Raw genomic sequence first — 12,856 nt, forward strand, 5'->3', positions numbered from 1 at the left:
TAATCTATGATCAATTTAGGTTTCCCCTCCTGATTGTCTATGGAGTAAAACAACGATCATGTAGTTTAAGTACACTGGATAGACATGCAGCCATGCATATTTATTGTAGCACAAGCTTTCATGGACCAGAGTCCCATACACCAGGAGCAGGAAATACCCTATTCAGTTCACAGTAATATGGATCTGAATTAAGTATAGCATCCAACTCAAAGTGGATCCAAGTGATTTTATCTGCAGAAGTACCCCCAAGAGTCTTCCTCAGTCATTATCAATTTGTGTAGAATAAATACATGTGTAGAATAAAAACATGGGAAAGAAGAGTGTGCTAACACCCCCCCCCCCATTACCATTTCTGCCCTTTCCATCCATTAACAATACACAAACAACATACATGGGGAATAAACTTCTGAAGGACAGGCAATCTTTTAATCATGGAATATCTCCAAATAATTTAAATTCCTGGAAATTGTGCAGAGAGTGATCATGGATAGAAGAGGTTTTCCCATTCAGAAATCAGGGATAAAGAAACTTGGTTGGATAGTGTCAATGAAAATAGTATTTTCACATTGCTCAAACCTTTTGCAAGAAATGTGCACTTTGCTTTTGAATATTCACACAATTGTAAAGCTTACAGGAAATTATGAGAAATAGGATGCATACAAAAACATATATTTCAGGAAGATCTAAAATTGATATAATGGGGAGATGGTCAAAATTATGAGCTGAACAGTGGGAAAAAGTAAATTATATAAATTGTGTAAGTAAATATGTTAAATAGAAATAGTAGAAATTGTGTAAATTTTAGTGTTAACTAAAATATGCCAAACAATATGGAAAACAAAACTCTGGCCAACCGACTTGAAAAGCTTAATATATATCCCAATTCTCTCTCTCTCTCTCTCTCTCTCACACACACACACACACACACAGGAGACACAAAAGACCGCAGTAATTATAGGACCATAGCACTAATTTCCCATGCAAGCAAAACTATGCTTAATCTATTGGAGCACAAACTACAACCATATATGGAGAGAGAAACCCCAGACATGCAATCAGGATTCGGAAAAGGTAGAGGCACCAGGGACCACATTGCAAACATACAGTAGCTACTGGAGCTCACCAAGGAATTCCAAAAGAAAATCAACGATTCGTTCCGCACGGGTGGAAAGTACGTGCTCGGCACGTACTAGGGTTAGAAAGGGGCGTCCTTTCTGGATGCCCCAACCCTAGTACACACCAAGAGCGTACAAAATGGCAGTGCCCATTCTACATGGGCTCCGCCATTTTGACATAGCAGATGTTTAGCATCTGCACGTCGTGCCACAGAAATGACGCCGTGAGTGTGCCATTGGCGCCTTGTGGCATCATTTCCACTGTGCAAAAAGAAGCCCCCTTTTGGGGCTTCTTTTTCGGCTGCTGGGAAGCCTCGCCATCTGGAGGCTAAGGCTTCCTGACGGCAGAAACAGAGGCGCTAGCAGACCACTCTTTTTGGGTGGTCTGTAAAGCACCAACATGTACTTTATATACTACAGCATAATCTTTGACTGCATTGATCACAAAAAACTATGGAATGATTTTGAAGTCATGGGAGTACCACTTGAATTGATCAATCTGATGAGAAAACTGTACTCAGCACAAGAAGCCACTGTTAGAACAAAATATGGTGAAACAGAATGGTTCCCAATTGGCGTGGGTCAGGCAAGGCTGAATTTTTTCACACTACTGGTTCAACTTGTGTGCAGAAAACATAATACTAAGGACAGGATTAGACTTAGAAAAAGAAAGAGTGAAAATAGGAAGAAGGAACATCAACAATCTAAGATAGGCAGATGACACAATATTACCAGCGGAAAATGCTACGGACTTGGAACAATTACTAAGGAAGGTCAAGAAAGAAAGTGCAAAGGCAGAAATAATAATAATAATAATAATAATAATAATAATAATAATAAGCAGCAGCAGCAGCAGCAGCAGCAGCAGCATGGAGGACATACATACACTCAAACTAGAAAATATGGAAATTGAAATAGAGTAAATATATACAACTAAGCACTAAAGTTAGAATCCTCCAAGCCATGGCATTCCCCATCACTATGCATGGATGAGTGAAATGGATAGTGAAAAGAGCGGATTAAAAAAAAATTAATCTGACATGTGGTGCTGGAGAAGAGTGATGAGGATCCCATGGACAGCCAAAAAGTCAAACAAATGGATCCTTTAACACACCAAGGCTGAAATGCCTTTAGAAGCCAAGATGATCAAATTGAGGCTGTCACACTTTTGCCACATCATGAGAAGGCAGAGTTGTTAGAAAAGACAATAATACTGTGAAAGGTTGAGGGCAACAGAAATAAAAGAAGACCACACCATAGAAGACTAGACTCAGTTGGGGAAATTATGGGCATGAGTCTGCAAAACCTAAGCAGATTGATGGGAGACAAGGAGTCTTGGAAATGTATCATCCACAGGGTTGCCATGAGCCCTGGTTGAATCAACAACAGCTAAATGAAGACTGAGAGATTTTCACATCCATATGAAGAAGTTGTTTAGGGTTAAAAGCCAGCTAACACAAAATGTTTAGATATGTGGTGACGATGAGCACATGAATGAAGCTAATAAGCTACAGCTGTTGCTCATAGGTACAAGGTCATTCTACTGCCTGCGTGCAGCAAGCCTGAAGTTGAACACGTGTCTGATTAGACAAGGGGACAATTTTCTGTGTGGGACAGGAAGAGGCTGAGTTTGTGGGACCGCATGGTTTGGTGTCTATATAAACTGAGGGACTTCCAGTAATTATGGGTTTTGAGAGAGGAGTTGATTTTGAGTTCTGTATAGTCACGTTGGTTGTTTGGTTGCACTTTGTAAATAAAGATAAGCACTTTCGGGAGCTTGGCTTGTCTGGTCGTTAATCAGCAGAAGCCTGGCAGTGAATGCTGGAGAGTTTCCATTGGTACCTGCATTCCATTATTTCTGGAAGACATCCATCTGCTGTTATCTTCGCTGAGGGCTGTGAACACGCTTCCAAAGATTCATCAGCTACTCTGCTATACTCTGCCAATGGTTATTGGGCCCAGCAGTTGTTGACAGAAGTAACCTTCCAAATGTAGAGAGAGATGAAAATGATGAATAATAGGAAGGGTTAAGATGTTATTCACATTGCATAGGACTAATGTGTAATTGTATGTGTAGAAATTAAACAACAGACTAAGAAAGCCACTCACCTTATTTTTAGAGTCTATTTGATCATGCAGGGTTTTATTTATGCTATAGTAATCCAATAGTCTGACTATTTAGTTACCAGTTTGCTGGACATATGCTTCTCAGTATCCCTAAAGAACAGTGTCTGACATTCTATACTGCAGTTAGATACCCATGATCTAGAATTATGTATCCCTAGCTACTCTGTTCAGTAACACTATGTAGTTTTAGGAGATTATCACACTGGGCTCATTCATTCCTGCTAATTCCGATATTTTTGCACTACAATGTCATATATTTTTCACTGTCATTGATGATATTATCGTACTTTAGCATTTCACGCTTAGGCAATGTTTCCCATGATTGTGGCAACAAGCAGAAGACCTCTGACACATTTCCTTATTGCAGCCTTACCCACTGGTGAGAGGGTTTTTTTTCTCTTTCACCAGACTCCACTTTTCTTCTGATTTCTATTTTGATAGTGAAACTTATAGATGCATATATTTTTTTAAACATAGTAGGTAGTTGGTGAAGCAGCAGTATCTGGTTTCTCTCTCTTTTGCTCTTCATGCAAAGGGACTCTGGGAGCAACTGCTGTATACTTTGTCAGTCATTCAGACACACAGAGAGATGGAATAGGATCAGCTAGAATAGAATTCCCCCAAGCTTTATTGCACTGTTTACTGCACAAACACAGCTGCAATCTGATATCTGGTGCAATCTGGTGGAGGACTACTTCTGCCGCTGCCCCCCCCCCCCATGTCACCTGGGAAGAAGCTCCCCAGAACTGCGGAGGACTATCTTGCCGCTGTGGTGGCTTTTTACCAGGGGGGAGGGGTCAGTGAGAGAGGGGTGTTTTTATGTATTCTTAATTGTTTTATTGATATTTGCTGTGAACCGCCCTGATCTATGGAAGGGCGGTATAAAAATAAAAAAAATATATTATTATTATTATTATTATTATTATTATTATTATTATATCAAATGTCTCAACCCTCCTTTACTATTCTCTCAATGCAGATACTGCTAAAAAACTTTCTGCAGGACAGAAGATCAAGAAAAAAAGGGAGGCTGGGCATATGGAAAAAGACTTTGCAAACAGGAGCAAAATGTGAGTGTGTTTGTTAACTGAGATGTGACTGTATTTAGTTAGTAGTTCAGCTCAATGATATACATCATTGATTTTATGAAGCCAGAAACAAGTTCCTGTATATGACCTCTATATACAGTTAGACAGCTTGTCCTTATATACTGATATATATAACTCATGCTCACTCTTAAAAATAACAGTCACTTTGAAATGAGTGTCACTAAAAGTTATATGTAAAAAGGTCTTTTTATTTGTTTTTTTAAAAAATAGAACTGAGAGCTAAGCAGAATGCAGTGAAAAGCAAAGAAACATATGAGTCTACTGAAGCTGATTGACATATTATTATTATTATTATTATTATTATTATTATTATTATTATTTAAAAACTTAGTTCTTGAATTCTGTTTGGTGCCCCTATAATTTTCCATGAATTTCTTTGGGTTTCAAAGTTATGATGACTTTTTAAATTCCACAATAAAGTATGAAATGGTTTAAATTTTAATGAGTCTATACATATCATCATTTCACTCTGTCAAAAAGTGTTGCTGGTCACAGTAAATACATTTAACATATACTTTCTGCTCAGACAGTAACTTTTCACTCAGATAATAGCCTTGATACCAGGACAAGTCTCAACAAATAAAAACAGGGAGAGAGAAGTAATTTATTTATTCAGAAGAATCAGTGAAAACAATAGATTACTGGTTGATTTTTCCTGAAGGGAATAAACAGAAGTGTCATCTGTGTTGATGTTATCTACCACCAGAAGGTTTAACATGTCAGTCATAATCGGTGCAGGTGGCTTTTTTCAAACTTGCCACCTCGCAGTAATTTCATTACTCAAGCAAAACATTCTTCACATTCTGGTTAATTTTGTGCTTAGTTTTCATTTAATAGGGAAAGCAAGTAGCCATAAATCTATTTCTCTTGTTTCCTGAAGGAATATACTGACTTGACACATGGACATGTTAACACACATGTAGTGTTGAAAACTGTGATTTGTACGTTTTATAAATCAATAGTGGGACATCCCTCTGTGCAACTCAGCGGTTAAACTGACATGCCTTCAGATTGTGGAACAATACCAGGTCATTCCACACTTTCCTAAATTACAATTAATAATATAATAATAATAATATTTATTCATTTGTAACCCGCTTTTCCAACAATATGATCAAAGCGGCATACAACCATGGCGTAAAACATACCAATAAAAATTATTAAAACAACGTTAAAAACAGCATAAAAAAAACAACAACAAGGGCCAGAGGTAAAGGGGAATCGGGAATAAATAAATCCAGGGTCGTCAATAAAAGGCTAGGGATAAGATGGTTTCACGGTGGAAAGGCCTGGGAAAAGAAAAACGTCTTCAAGCTCTTTTTAAAAAGAGCTAGAGATGTGGTGAAACGGAGCTCGTCTGGGAGGTTATTCCAAGTTTTAGGGGCCACGATGGGAAAAGCCCTCTGTGAGGTCCTCGCATAGCGTGACATAGGGACCTCCAACAATTTCATCCCTGTTGACCGAAGTGTGCGGGGCAGATTGTATGGGAAGAGGTGGTCTTCCAAGTACCCTGGGCCCAAGCCATTTAGGGCTTTATAGGTTAATACCAACACCTTGTATTGGGCCCGGAAGCGAATAGGCAGCCAATGAAGATCTTTCAAAATAGGTGTTATATGATCAGACCTGAAGCACCAGCGACCAGTCTTGCTGCCATATTCTGCACTAACTGTAGCTTCTGGGTTTGGTACAAGGGTTGCCCCATGTAGAGCGCATTACAGAAATCCAATTGAGAGGTTACCAGAGCCTGTACAACAGTTTCAAGGTCCCTTCGGTCCAGGTAAGGGCGCAGCTGGTGTATCAGCCAAAGCTGATAACAAGCGCTCCTGACCACCGCATCCATCTGAGAAGACAACTGGAGCGAAGAGTCTAGGAGCACTCCCAAGCTGCGTACCGAGTCCTTCAAGGGGAGCGTGACCCCATTCAGGACTGGATGGCAAATCTCAACACCCGGACCTGGGGAACCTATCACCAGTACTTCCGTTTTCTCTGGATTCACACTGAGTTTGTTTTCCCTCATCCAGCCCATTACCGACTCCAAGCAGGCATTTAGAGGAGAGATGCCATCCTTAGTTACTGCACCAGCCGGAGACACAGAGAAACATATTTGGGTGTCATCAGCGTACTGATAACACCGCGCCCCGTGTCTCCGGATGATCTCTCCCAGCGGTTTCATGTAAATGTTGAATAGCAATTAATTCAGAAGATAGGCTGTGAGAAGAATTTAGGCCTCATGCTTGAACCCACAGCTCAGTTGCTTCATAGATCTTCCCCACAAGGAGAAAGGAGAGCCAAAAAGGACTCTGTCAGTGCTGCATGATCTGGTTGAGTCCTCATCATGGGACTTTGCCACCTCACCCCAAACATCAACTGAAAGTGGTTCATTATGCCTCAGATTTTCTGCAGAGGGAAAGTGATGGGAAAATAAAGCTAAGTTAATGAGCAAATTGCAAGATAGAGAAGCTCCAGATGGTGACATGGCTGGACACCTGCTGTCATCAGTGATGTCTTGTTTTAAAGCTGTTGTATGTGTTTCAATAGTCTTGTTTAACTGGATCATTCCTATTTTTTGAATTGACCCTGTAGCCCATGCACTGGTGGCAAATACATGCAGAAGGAGCTACAGTATCTGTCTAGGTTCCCAGCATGAGATAAAATCCTGCATGATCAAATAGATTCCAAAAAATACATATGGGCAGCTTCACATCATTAAAAAATGTACAATTAAAAACATAGAAAAAGTACATTAAAAAGGAATTACATTATTACAATATTAAAACAGATAGTTATTAAAAGGAATAAAACACATTTTAATACACACATACATACCTATACTATATATATAATTTTTTAAAAATGGTGCAACATCCCAGCCTGTCCTTATAATAATTCCTTAAAAACCTGTGTGAACAGGTAGGTCTTAACCTGCCAGTGGAAGGCCGTCAAGGAGGGAGCCATGTTCAATGGCTTCATGGCTTTTTCAGTAAGTCAGGGTAGGGTAAATGACACAATATAGCATAGCTATACATGCAGATATTTATGACTGTGGGTTGCTGATATTGTTCATAGAGTAATAGAATTATAGAATCATAGAGTTGGAAGAGACCAGAAGGGCCACCCAGTCCAACCCCGTGCCATGCAGGAAATCCCAGTCAAAGCATACCCGACAGATGGCCATCTAGGCTCTGCTTAAAGACCTCCAAATAAGGAGACTCCACTACACTCCAAGGGAGTTTGTTCCACTGTCGAACAGCCCTTACTGTCAGGAAGTTCCTCCTAATGTTGAGGTGGAATCTCTTTTCCTAAAGCTTGCATCCATTGCTCCAGGTCCTGTTCTCTGGAGCTGCAGAAAACAAGCTTGCTCCCTACTCAATATGACATCCCTTCGAATATTTAAACAGGGCTATCATATCACCTCTTAACCTTCTCTTCTCCAGGCTAAACATGCCCAGCTCCCTCAGTCGTTCCTTATAGGCCATGGTTTCCAGACTCTTCACCATTTTAGTCACCCTCCTTTGGATATTTTCCAGTTTCTCAGGCATGTTACAGACTGCCCAAAATGGGCGGTCTGCCGCCGCTGCCGCCAGTTGCTGTGTCCAGGAACCGCAGCGGCGAAACCATGTGGTTCCCAGGAGCAGCCAGAAAGAAGAGCCAAAATGGGGCTTCTTTCTGGGCCCCGGAAGTGGCTCCGCGAGGCGATAGTCGTGCACTTGCGGCGTCACTTCCGCCGCATGACATCCAGATGCTATGCGCCCGCAATGTCAAAATGGCACCCTCCATGTGGACGGGCGTTGCCATTTTGTACGGACTCGGTCCGTACTAGGGTTGAGGGGCCTCATGAAGTGACGCCCCTTCTCAGCCCTAGCATGCCCCTTTGGCGCGTTTGTAACGCGCCCTAATGTCTTTTTTGAATTGTGGTGCCCAGAACTGGACACAATATTCCAGGTGAGGCCAGACCAAAGCAGAATATAGTGGTACTATTACTTCACTTGATATGGACATTATACTTTTATTGATGCAGCCTAAAATTGCATTGGCCTTGTTAGCTGCTGCATCACACTGTTGACTCATGTTCAGCTTGAGGTCTACTTGGACTCCTAGATCCCTTTCACATGTAGTCTTGTTCAGCCAGGTGTCCCCCATCGTGTATCTGTGCATTTCATTTTTCTGCCCTAAGTGCAGTACTTTACATTTCTCCATGTTGAATTTCATTTTGTTAGTTTTGGCCCAGCTTTCTAGTCTATTCAGCTCATTTTGAATTTTGATCCTGTCCTCTGGAGTATTAGCTATTCCTCCTAATTAGGTTTCATCTCTAAATTTGATGAGTATGCTCCCAATTCTGTCATCCAAGTCATTGATAAAGATGTTGAACAGCACTGGCCCCAGGACAGAGCCCTGTGGGACCCCACAAGTCACTTCTCTCCAGGATGAAAAAGAGCCATTGTTGAGCACCCTTTGGGTTCAGCTGGTCAACCAATTACTAATCCATGTAACAATTATCTTGGCCCACATTTTACAAGCTTGTTTGCAAGATTGTCATGGGAAACCTTTTCAAAGGCCTTACTGTAATCAAGATATACTATATCCACAGCATTCCCTTCATCTACTAAGCTGGTAATTTTATCAAAGAACGAGTTAAGGTTTGTCTGCCATGACTTGTTCCTCTGAAACCCATGTTGACTTTTTGTGAATATGGAATTGTCATCTATATGTTCACAGACTCTCTGCTCTAGAATCTTTCATGGTATAGATGTCAGGCTAACTGGACGATAATTGTTGGGATCCTCTCTTTTCCCTTTTTGAAGATGGGGATGTTTGCCCTCCTCCAGTCTGTTGGGACATCTCCTTTTCTCCAGCAGCTTTCAAAGATTATTGCCAATGACTCCGATATTACATTTGCCAGTTCATTTAATATCCTTGGATGTAGTTCATCTGGTCCTGGAGACTTAGGCCTGTTACAGACTGCCAAAATAAAGCTGCTTCGGGTCTCTTTGGAGGTATGCTATTTAAATGATGCATGGGTCCTAAGAGTCCAGAGGTCACGCCAAAGCCACACTCCATTCCTAAGCACTGGAATGCAGCTTTGGTGCAGCTTCCGGATTCTTAGGATGCATGCATCATTTAAACAGCATACCTCCAAAGAGACCCGAAGCAGCTTTATTTTGGCAGTTTGTAACAGGCCTTAAATTCATTTAGATTAACAAGATATTCCTGTACTAGTAGCTACTGTGCCCTAATAGCTTGGATTACATGTTGATACAAGACTGCCTGTTTTCTCATACTCTGTACAGTTTCTAGTGTTAAGGAAAAAGCAACATGGGATATACAGTGATTGAAATAAAACATGTATGTGAGAGTCAGGATGACTCAGCAGAAGCAAATTAAGAGCCACACAGGTGTAGAAGGTAATGAAATTAACAGGTCCTAAATGCCAAGGACAGAAATGTAAAGTGGATAATTGAACACACCTGAGAATTGTTAAGTGGTCAAGGCTGAGATGATGAAATCATTAATTGTGGGTAGAAACAAGAGAACCAATGAGAATGGATGTACACGCCCACTGGGTGGATACTGACAAGAGTGGGTGTTATGATCCAAGGACTATAATAATGGTTATGATTCCTAATGTATTTTGTGGGTAGTAGTGGATAGTAGTGAGGAGTAGTGGAGTTGTGTTGGATAGTTTTGGAGCTGTATATAGTAGAATAAAGTAGATCTTTTATATAAGACTACTGAGTTGTCTGGTGTCTTGAGTGAAGATACAAGAGCCAGCTGGATCCTGAAGAAGTGGGAAGACTTCTGTGGAAGCAAGAGTGAGAAGGCTTGGAGAGTTTGTCAGGGTCTTCAGCCTATTCTCTGTAACTCTGCTGCTTTAGAGCAAAGCTTTAACCACTGGCCAAAACTGGTCAGCGCCGGTGCGTAACAAGGTGGTGAGTTCGAGCCAGAGGTGAAGAGCTACAACTCCCATCATCCCTGACATCTAGGTAAACATAGAATGTCAGCTTTAGTGAATTTCTACCTGGCAATGAAGAAATCTGAAACAACATTGGGAATAGTTATGTTTACCAAACTGAGGTGGTGCTGGTAATTAGTATCAGTGCTGCAGTGGTTGAATATGCCTCTATAATGCTGTGGCTAGAAGATAGATGATCTTACCTATAATACAAAGCTGATTATTTTTGTGTGTAGACACATGCACATATACTGCACTCACGCCAGTGCTAGAAATAAATAGGTAATTAATTAATAAATAATGCACATAAATGTGACACTTTCACATGTGATTTATTAAGAAAGAAGTATTATGTCTAGAAGAAGAAAGGGCAATTTGTGGTCCTCCAGATGTTTTTGGATTGCAGACTCCCACAATCCTTCACCAGCAATGGTGTTAGCAAGATATGATATTCAAAACTGTCTGGAGAGTTACACATTGCCATTCCTCTTTTAGAATAATCTTTTTCATATTTTAAAAATTGTTGAATAGTCCCTGCAGAGTCTGTGGGGAGTGTTTTTGGAAAAAAAGAAGAAAAGATGTGTCTGTGTGAAGACGTTTCATGTTTATAAAGGAACCTAGAATACTTACTTTATCTTTCACATTACCAATCTATTATTCATATCAAATAGCATGAAATTAACAGACTGGGATTTCTAAACTAAATAAATTTTCTCTCAGAACTTTACATATTTTCCACAATTGCATTTTTTGGGTGTGGTTGCACATTAAACAAACAAACAAAATCCCATGGCCAAATCAAACTCTTCTATGTTCCATCTGTCTCAGTGAGAAAGTCCAGTAGTCAGTTTCCTGGAATAAATATTTAAAATAATATATTCCTAAAATATAAATAAACAGAAAAACGTATAGCTGAAAATTCTGCATCTATTACTCAGTCTCTTTCAAATAATTCATAATATTTTAAGCTAAATAAGGTTTTGACATTGAACAACTAAAATGGAAGTTAACAATAGATTAGGATTTTCTCCTAAAACCCTAAGGATAGTGAGCAATTATGAACTTACAATAATCAGAAAATGAATATATCATGGGGCTCAACTGAAATTCTCTGTGCAAAGAAGATACAATTGTTGAAGCATTTAGTCACTAAATGGAAAAACCAAAGGAGAAGATAAAAATGATATGCTACTTCATCAATTACTCTTAATGAGGAAAAATGTTCTATGAACATATTTGCAGTAATGGAAATGGCACTGATTCATTAACAATGGATGATGGTGGAGAAAATTATACCAGTGTTACTTTTAGGCCTGTTAAAATATGCAGCATTAAGGGCACATCAGATCTTGTGGTATAAGCAGAAAAGCACTAAGAAGCAACTTTAGTTCCGTTTATATGAGCTAATAATTTAAGGGATCATGGTACTAAATTTACTCTTACTAGGTTCCTGAAGAAGCTTGATGAACAAGAAAGTGTGGAGGGTAAGGAAGAAAGTCCAATCTCACATCCTTTGTGCTCTTGCTTGTATGTCTCTATATATTATTCTGACTGCCTTAATCTATCCTATTTTAGTCTGGGTAAATTATACTCACCATACAGAAGCTGAAGAAAGTGTAACTTAAATCTAATTTTCTTTTAAAAGACTACTACAGTCAGCCCTTCTTATACACTGATTTTTTATACACAGATCCAAGCATCCACGGTTTGAAAATGTTCAAAAAAGGTATACATTTCAAATATCAAACCTTGATTTTCCATTTTTTATAAGGGACACTATTTTGCTATGTCATTATATTTAATGGGATTTGAGCATTTATTGATTTTGTTATCCACGGGGGATCTTGGAATCAAACCCCAGTGTATAACAAGGGTCCACTGTATATCAACCCATTGATTTTCTCCTTAGTTATCAAACTTGTGTTATTATCTGCAATCTTAAACTCACTTTCCTGGAAGTAAGGATTACTCACCACTATAGGTGTTGCTCCTGAGTAGACATGCCCAGGATTGCATCATTAGAAAAAATTAAATGAAGTACATATTCCATATGTTTTCATATATGACAGTTTTTACTGTTATGTATTCTCTGATGCATTCTGCAGTGTTTTGGGAGCCAAAGAAACTAGCATGCAACAACACTTTTGGTTGTATCTTAACATTTGATTCCATTTTCACTGAGGGCCTTCTTGTGGCCTCACATCATCCTGTCTAGACAATGCAAGCCATTAGCCCTGGGCCAGGTTTTGGCAGACCCAACATGGATCTGGTGGATCCCATCTGGTCCCAGCCCAAAAGGTCCTTAACCAAGTCTTAAAAGACCAGCTGTTTGCCATGTAGTTTCTTGGAAACTTAGTGCAACAGCTGGCAGACTGGATGGCCCTGCATGCCTTGTACCTTCCTCACTATTGTGTCTGCTGAGAAACCCCCCATCATAGCCTGTGACATCAGATGGGGGCACATGGTCATGTAGATGTAGCTATGTGCCTAGTTTCCGCTCTGACAGGCTGTGATGGGTCTTCTCAGCAGATGAAATGGTAGCAGGTCCATGGTGC

Source organism: Sceloporus occidentalis, unplaced genomic scaffold (genome assembly GCF_023333645.1).
Source record: "Sceloporus occidentalis isolate IW3139 unplaced genomic scaffold, rSceOcc1.0.p SCAF_2, whole genome shotgun sequence".
NCBI classification, from domain to species: domain Eukaryota; kingdom Metazoa; phylum Chordata; class Lepidosauria; order Squamata; family Phrynosomatidae; genus Sceloporus; species Sceloporus occidentalis.